We start from the raw sequence: 9,974 nt of genomic DNA, 5'->3' as shown, positions 1-9,974 counted from the left end.
AGAAAATATAACAATAAAACAACTTACTTTGTTGCGTTGTATCTCTTTCTATCAAAAAAATACACACGTTAGTAACTTCAATAAAAATATTAAATCAAGCAATGAATTTAAATAATTGAAATAGGGATTTGGGACCAAATCTTCAAAAATTATCAACCTTTCACGTCGAGGGAGAAAGCAACTTGAGCTTGACTAGGTGTGTCTAAATCTCTTGGTGGACGTATATTGTATTTTAAAAAGGGGAGACTTAGAAAGAGGAAGAAAAAAATAAGCTTCTAGCTTGTAGAGAGAATAGAATAGAAAGATGATTATTTATGATTAAAACAGAGGAAATCAACCCTATTTATAGAGAAAACTACCGTAAACGATTAGAAAAGAGTAGAATTCAAATCAGATTAAAATTCCTTTTGACGCGACAAGATAAAAGGAATCGCGGCGTGATAGGATTATCGCCGTGCGATAGGATTATCATGTTACGATAAAAAACAGTTTTTTTGCGGATATTGTTTTTATCATTACGTTTGATCTAGAAGTCCAAATATTGCATATAATATGTCGTTTAAGAGCTCGTGAAGTCTACTTTACAACCCAATTAGAATCATATTAAACTCTTTTCTAGATAAAAGGATATGACCGAAATAATGGAAGGGTATCAGCTTTGGATAAAGTTTTGTATTTCTTTCATATCTTTTTTCGTTATATCTCGGAATTCATATTATAATATATCATTGGAAAGATGATTTCAAGATCTATTCAACCATATAATATTTGGATTAAAATTTCTTTCAAAAAGAGAAGTTTTATTTAATTTCAAATTCTTTAATGTTATTTTTTCAAAAAGGATAATTAAGATCTTTTAGAAACTAATAGAAGATTCTAATTAATCCTAATTATTATATGAATATAATTAGCATTAATGGACCCTCCACATGATCAATGGGTCGCACATCAAACTCGTTTAGACCTAATTTAGTATTTTGACCATAACTTCCTCATTATAACCCGGAATTAGGCATATAATATATCATTGGAAAGGTCTTTTCAAGCCCCATCCAACTTCACAATTATTGGAACTTAATTATGGACTATAAAAAAAACTATTTTGGATGTTTATCATAAATAGGATATGAAATGAGTGATTTTTGAAAACAAGATGAATTATTTTTATTAAAACTTTATAGAAAACTGAAGAATTTACGAGACTCTTCAAAATTTTACCTTGCTCAATATCAATGACGTGAAAAGTACTCATCACTTGGTTTGGTTTTTGGGGAGACACAATCAAGTGTTTACAACCGTCTCTTAACCGCATATAACAAATTTAAGCTAAGTCTGAGATCTTAGTGGCTAAAACATCTGTCTTAGAAGACATAACAAGGCCAATGGCCAGATGATAGAAAAATTTATAAATTTGTCTGCTCCAACATGAGTACGACATCTGTCGACATCCATCTAGGTGAATTCGTCGCAGAGATCGTCTCCCATTTGGGTGGCACATTTCTCTATAAACATATATTGACGGCCATGATTGAACGGCCTAATTGGTTAACTCATTGCTGTCTGACTTAAATCATCTTAATAGAATGCAACCGAGCTTATAATAAAACCTTGTGTCTAAAGACACATTCGGAGATCAAGCGTAGTTCTTACTTAGATTATAGCGTTAAATTATGTACCTCTAAAAATTCCTCCCAATGGCGCAGGACCTAGAGTATATAATTCGATTAAAAACACCATAGATGGTAAGAAAATTAGTTCATTTAAGCTGCTAAAACCGCCTGCGCTAACGGCCTGCCCGCCTGCAAATTGCACGGTTGTGTACTTATTTTGGGGCCATCGATCACTACTGTGATTGATTGACTCACGAACATATCATACTCTTTAAAGTATCAAAAGTTCCCAAGTCAATCAATTAAGGTTTGAAAGCAACCACGTACACAGCCGCCCAGGGGCAAAGGATAGCCGGCTTGTTAGTTGCCGCATGCTCATAATAAGTTGGAAAAAAAATCTAACATATATATCTTAAAATTCAAAAATGCAAACAAAATCGACTCAGTCAGTATCTTTCATAAGATTAACCAACCAAAAAGCCGAGAGATTATGTCAACTGGATACCCATCTGGACAAAAAATTTACAATGGGGAAAAAAAGATTGTTGAGTTATCCGACTCCCCAATCGGTAAAAATACAAAGTACAAGACACGTAGGATGAAAAGAAAAGGATAGAACACTTGAAGGCTAAGTCTGCTGAGGCAGAAGAACTTGTTGGCTTTGGCTAGAGGAAGGCTCTCCTTGAGTCTAACTAGCTAGAGGTGGAATGGGATCAGCAAGAGTTGAGGCTTGGACGGTCTCAGCCAAGATGTGGTTATCCTTCCGGATTCCTATTTCCACGTCTTCCTGTTCTTCATCCTCCTCCTCTTCATTCTCAGAGGCGATGTTGGCCTATTCCTTGAAGGGAGCCGAAGCAGCCATGCCCAGAACCCGAGCATCAAACACTTCTACGGCATACTCGTACCTCAGCCGCAAGAACTTCTATTTGTTCACAGGATGAATGATCTGCCACGTTAATTTCATGCTCTCTTCGCAGTCTTTCTCATTCTTTGCAATCATCTAGGTCTGCTCTTTAATAATTGAGTCCTTGTGCTCATTCCACATTTAGACCATTTCATCCTTGAGTTGGCCGATGTCTACCTAATCTTTTTGTTCTCAGTGTCGGCCCCTTTTAGTGCCTTTAGCTTTGGCAGGACATTCTTAAGTTTGAGGTCAAGGTCCTCAGCTTTTTTGTTGGCTTCCTCAACCGTAGTCGTCAGGGTCTTGACCAGCTCCTCCTTTTTCTACTCTTAAGCTTTAATTTGAAGTTCACTCATGGTATTTTGATATTGAGCAGAGTTGAGAGTATTCAAGGCCCTCTGGTTAGCTTCATTTACGACCTCCTATTTCCTTCTAAACGGAGCATTAAGTCCGTCCACTCTCATCATTGCCTGTAGAGCATAACCAAAAAAAAATAAGTTAGTCTAGACACTACCAAAACTTAATTAAGTAATAAAAAAGGCAACTTACCTCAGCCAGCAGGGAATAGATACATTCTAGATTTACTTTATGCAGAGTCGGTATCTTCTCCTTCTCAAACCAGGTAATGGTCCTCAGCATTCGCTTTGAATACTGTTGCATGTCCAGCCGCATTTGGGAGAAATTTACATTAGAAGAAGTGTACCGTGAGATACCAGCATAGGGAGCACCTATATTGTGCCAGCTGCCTAATAAATCCCACAATTGAGTAACATGAGATTTAACTCTCATATACTCAAGCGGCCGTATGAGTTCGAAGCATTAGTTCATACCTTGGGTTCCAGACTGAGGGATCTTTCCACCCCCAGCCAACGAGAACCGAATGTAGCATTGAGTGGCTCGCCACTCTTTGATGCCTTAGAAAAGTCCGACTCATTTTCGCCAACCTGAGAGCCTTGATGGTGGCCAGGCTTTTACCTTTGATAGTGGGTTTTTCCGGCCAGTCGGCACAGCTGAAGCCATTTGGGTTGTCTTAAACTTGCTAACCTTGGGAGCCTTTTGACGTTCCTCCACCCTACCCTGTTTGAGCATCTTGTAAATCGACCTAAGGACAACCTTACTCCCACAATAGTGGAAAAAATGTCATTTGTAGCAACCTATTTGTTAATTTAACAAAATTAATGTGATTTTTTTTTAGTAATATCACCTCCGTCCAAGCTCCATTTTATAAGCTTCTGAGCTTTTACTTCTTATTGAAACAAGGAGTGAAATCATCTAAAATTTTGTATTTGTTATGAAGGCCTTGATTTCAAAATAAATTCGAAAATTCTACTATGGTCCCCTTTATTTGGACTACCACTATACTTAAACATGATTGGTGGATTTTTTATTTTGTTTTAAGGTTTGGTCAAAGGTTATTTTAAGTATTTCCCTTTTTAATCCTTTTTTTTATTTTCCATTATTCAATTAATGATTTTCCATTATTTCGAAATTTATATTAAATTCAATTTTTAATTAAATAAAAAAAATAAAAAAACGATTAAATTAAAAAAAAAAAAAAACAAAATCAAAATGATTGTTCATCGTGTTCTTCATAGTTCATCAATGTTATTCAACTTTTTTCATCCATGGATGAGATTAAACACGAAACCATGATCTAGTCCATTAAATTCAGTCGCGCATCGAAATCGTTTTACAATATGGCTTGATTAAAACAGAAATTGCGAAATTTCAATTAACAAAAAAATTGTGATTGGTGCTATTTTGGGCAGCGATTGAAATACCTAAATAATATGTTTTCATTGTACGATATCAGTGAACGTTTGCCAAAATAATGATTATATGTAATCGAAATCATAATATTTAAGTTGTATAGTAATCGGCTTTGACCTGAACATCTGAAAAAGAAACCGCATCATTATGTCTTCGAAACCTTGTTTGATCCAAAAAATACGGAAAACGAATTTGAAATCTTGTTTGTGTAAAATGTTTTACCCAAAAAAGGATGGGACATTACCTATTATGAAAATTGTAATTAATTACGACATACGACATATGGTTTATTTGGACATTACCAATTACGGATTTATATTCAATAATATTTTGTTATGTTTTTAATTGGTACAGAGTAGTAGATATGACTGTGGTCTTCACTGGACAACCACAGTATCATGTTAACCAGGTTTGGTATTAAGGGTAACTAATATATATTTAAACATGTGGTTTGCTCTATGGATGCATATATTTCAATAGTAGATAAAATACTTTTTGAGAAAATAACTTACTTTGATTTTGGTTGCTAATCCAAAGTAGATTTGAGGAAAGTAGAATTGGAGAAGAAGAGTGAGATAAGTTTGGAAATTTGGGGGTTTGAGAGGTGGTTTAGATGGAATATATTTCCTACTTTTTGTTTCCCTTAATTGAAGTTAGTTTTTTTTTTTTTTATTATTTATTTTTAATTTTTTTTAAAAAAAGAAGTAAGTTATTATTTTGTAATTTTGAAATTTGATTTTTAATTGTTTTGTTAACTTATTTTTCACCCAAAACGAGGCAAGTAATTTTGTGGATGGGAATGGTTGGGGGTGGTAGTTGATGTGATGATCATGATTACATCACATTAAATTTTTTGTTTTTTTTGCATGTAATTTTTTTTGTTTATACCTAAATATATGCATTCAAGGATTTATGATAATTTTTTCAATACATCAGTTTATGTTAGTAGTATGTATTATTGTGCATTTAATGATTTTATGTATGTAATATTGTTGGTTATTTTATTCACGACACATGTTTATACCTAATAATGTAATCCGACCTCTATATAACTTATTTCACAAGCAACTATGTACAAGATTCAATTAGGAACGAATGTGATTATGGTCGTAATATATAATTTCATTTATTTAGCAATATGCACGTATGCTTCAACCTTATTTGTTACGGTGTAATTTGCAAAACGAATGTAATTGTTATATGTAATTACAAATCGAATAATATGTTAGTGCCAAAAAATTATTCAAACCTAAATTTGTTAAAATGAGTTGGGTTATATTTATTCAATAATGTCATTAATGTTTTGTTAGCATTAGTCGTTTAAATTGTGTACATTAACAATGTGTATATAATAAGGGGAATATGTTATGATAAAATAACTGTCAATCATATATATTAATTACTAATTAGGACGATATATTTCTAAACGCAAATATTATGCGTATTAAAAAAGTCTAATTGCTAATAACATAGTGTGTTAGTGATATGAATTGACATATCCTATTGTAACAAATTTCCAAAAAGATAGAATATTAACAACTGTAATAACAAATATTTCAGTTTATACATCCACACTGATATATAAACTAAATGTATATAACAATTATACTTCCTTAAATTAAGGGTTAAACGATATACAGCTACATAGGATATATTAGTATATTTTTATTGTTTCAATTTTGTTTTATTTAGAAAAGATAATTATTGGAAATCTTTAAACAATATAGCTGAGTAAAGATGTATTACGAAAAATATAAAATACCTAAAATATTATTTAAAATGTTAGTAAAATAAAATAATAATGTAGAAGATCTTTGATTATTTGTTATAATTAGCTAGTTATATAGAGATATCTATACACATATTGGCGCCAAATTATGGTGTGAAAATTAAGCATTTTGGTGCCATTTTATGCTTTATATACGTAGCCTATTAACTAATTTACAGCATCACATTTGTTCACTAGCAATTTATTTTCTCTTTTATTGAATACTCCCAAAATTTATTTTCTCTTTGTCATTTCATTTTCTTCAGAAATGCCTCCTAATCCAGAAGTTGTCTTTGATCATGAGTTTGACATATTTGAAATTAGGTTATTTATATCTCATTTACTTTATCGTATTGGGGAAAAAAAGGTAAGTGACATATTGCATGCCCGTGGGCAATTACCCACGATTGAATTGAATTGATTTTTGCCGATGAAGTTACGATGTACCGTTAGGATAACAGATTGCCCTTTGATGAAAACCCGGATGATGGGCCTCTTCCTGGATTATTGGGTGATGATGTAAGCCATGCAAAAGATTTAATCGAATTACGGATATTTATGAAAAGATTAATCATCATTTGTGGTGTAACACAAGCCGAGTCTTTGATTGATGATGTAACCGTGGGAGAGCTACTTAAAAATATCTTTCGACTTGAGCTTAACTCCTACTACAAAGAGAAATATATGTTTAACAAGTTGCCGTTGAATGAAAATGGAAAGCGTGTTCTTGAAGTTACAGAAACACTTTATGATATTGTTTTAAATGAAGAAACATGGACTCCAAATTCGTTCATCAAACGTCCTGAAAAAGTCCCCAAGATAACCAAATACATTGATTTTATTGATCTTAGGTTGGATGATTAGATGGATTTTTTTTTTCATTCGGTAACGTTTATATTATTATTATTATGTTCTAAATTTGAAGATTACCTTATTTAATTTAGGTAAAAACCATCTGGGTTTTTTGTTATTTTTTTTTTAAGGTTGATGTAACTATTATATTCAATAATACGTAATTTCTTTTTTTAATTATGATATTGGTGTTGATATATATATGCATAGGTGATTAACCTTTTATACTAAGTTATATATGTATTGACAAATATTTACACGATTTAAAAAGGAAATGAATAACCACTAAAGTATAATTGATAGTGGTGGATATAATTATACAATATTTATAGGCACATAGTATGGATAACTACTAAATTATAACTTTTTATACAAAGTTTTGTTTTTAATTTTGTTTTTTTTTTTTTTGGTTTTACCCACGTTCATATATAATTATTGATTTTTAGTAATTGTAAAAAAATAACTGTACCTTTCCCGCCATCATTAAAAAAAATAAATTTTTTAAAAAAAAGTAAAAAAACTCAAATTATCAAGTTCTTATCTGCAAAAAAAAAAACGGTTACTATATAACACCATAATTTTTTTTAATTAAAAAAACGGTTACAATTTCCATCTATATAAATAAATCTATTGTCCTTGTAATCATTACAAAACAAAAAAAACAAATACCAAAAAAAAAAAAACCATTAATTAAGACGCAATGGATATCAAAGAGAGCAGTTCAGACAAAATGGAGGAAAAGCAAGACAGTGTAAGTGTTAGATATTTTTACACTAGATGTTATTCAAATATTGTAAAATAAGTTAGTTTATCATAAAACCTAAAAAATTACTTGATCATGTAACGTGTATGATGCATTTTCTAAATTTGGTGCATTTCTTGTTGCATATATTGTATAAATTGAGATCATGTACTGACTTCTTAAGATGTTCATTACTTGCATTTATTATATTTTTTAACATGATACTATTAGTTACTTAAGTAGTTTTTTTATAATTTGACAGCTTTTAAGGGTGGAACTGTTCGTAGGGAAAATGGATACATTTTTTTGTCCGATTATGTGTGATGTCATAAACTGTTTTTGGTTATTACATACGATGAAGTACTCATTAGTGTTTACATAAATTTAATTGACAGGATGTGCCTATAGAAGGCAAACGACCATTACCCGTTGAAGGATGCAATACATCTTCTAACAAAAAACAAAAGACACATGATGCTTCCAACTATGATGAGTGGCAGTTACAAAGACAGAGGAAAATTGATGAACACGGACAACCGGACACTAGAGTTTGCAACTGTTTACAGAATATAGCAGAGGATAAGATGAGAGACCCTAATTGGTCTGTTCCTCCGTTGCCAAAAGCATTGTACTTTCAATTGTGCACATTTCATGAGGTGTTACCTATTGATCCAAAAAGTCCTTGTATAGGCGGAGTACAACCCGTGATGGAGTTAATTTGGTCAAAAATGAGTGAAAAAAGGGTTGCTCAATTAATGCTTGTCTGTCATGAATGGGGGAGGGCTATACCATTCTTTGTGAATGATTCTAGAGTGCGTCGGAAGTGGTCTTGGTTTCATGACAACCCCAATCAACACCAAATCAAGAGGCCAAAGCCTGATTTCTTGAATTATATGGCTTTGCGTCGACAACGTCAAAAAAAAAATTCTAAGTAATTAATATGTTTTAGTATTTAGTACTTTTTTTTATCTAACTAAAAATAGTTTTAAATTAATGTACTTAATACATATTATGTGTTAGTAGTGTGTTATCTTATTAAAAACATTATAGTTAATTTAATGTATTTGTGTTGAGCAATTAATATGTAATGAAAAATGTCTTGAATGGTAATTACTAATATTGCGGTTTTTTATTTGTCCTTTGAATCACAAGCAATACGCTGTGTATTAGTTTCTTCTAAATCAGAATCGTCGTCTTCTATGAAAAAATCCGTTATGAGCTTAAACCTCAAATTAAAAAACAATGTAACACGATGTTCTTAATCAATATTTGAGTTTATAAATTCAAATTTTAAAAAATTGTGTTATATAGGAAGTTCTATACGTATAAAAGAAATATATTAGGTAACTAAATAAGATAATATTTGGAAAAATATTTATTATTCCAAATAGCAAAATATACTACAGAATCTTTGATATTAGCTGTGACATATTATCTTTGTTAGTTAAAGGAAATTGTACATATCTCATCAAAAGAAAAAGAAAAAAAATGCACACTGTGCATATTATCTAAAAATATAGTCATAGATATTTGCAAATATAACGTTACCATAATTAAAGGCTATTTAATGAAATATATTTTTTTTTAACCAAAAAAAAACATAAAAAAATAAAATAAAATAAAATTGAAAGACAAAAGATTTTACAACCGTGAAAATTCAATTTCACACATACCCCAAGGGAGGTTACTATTCACACTCTCTCTATTTCACACTCTCTCTCTCTATCTCTATTTTCCTTCATCAACAAGCATTCAACCATTGTTATTCCGATTTTCAATAAACAACGGTGACGGAGGCGGCCACATCGTCGACAACCCTTTCGCACTTAAACCAACACTAGTATTGTAAGTACCTTCCAACCATTCTCATCTTAATTTATGTAATTTGTGTATGTTTGTTTTGATTTTTCATGTGTATTCTTTGAATTGAGTATTTGCAACTTCCAAATTTCTCAAACTATTATGTCAAGTATTTTGTGGGTACAAAATTGGGATTTTGTGTATATGATTGAAGATTTTAATTTGTTGTTTGATGGTTTAATTACATGTTTTGGCACCACTTTTTCACTAACGAAAACAAAATAGTAGTGATTCCGAACTCGATTCTGAACTACAATTGGATCACTTGGTTTTAATTTTTTTTTTTTTTTTTTTTTTTTTTTTTTTTTTTGAGGTGTTGATGAATATAATAAAATTATGTTATGTGTGTGAATGTACATGGGCTTGATTGAAAGGGTGTAGTTAATTTCATTGAAATGTTTAGTGTAAAATATTCTTTCATTGTTTAGTTAATTTCATTGTTTTATTTTGGTAACAGTCAATTTAATAACT

This window comes from Chenopodium album, chromosome 3 (genome assembly GCF_948465745.1).
Source record: "Chenopodium album chromosome 3, dcCheAlbu1.1, whole genome shotgun sequence".
Taxonomy (NCBI): domain Eukaryota; kingdom Viridiplantae; phylum Streptophyta; class Magnoliopsida; order Caryophyllales; family Amaranthaceae; genus Chenopodium; species Chenopodium album.
Note: the sequence above shows the minus strand (reverse complement) of the source record.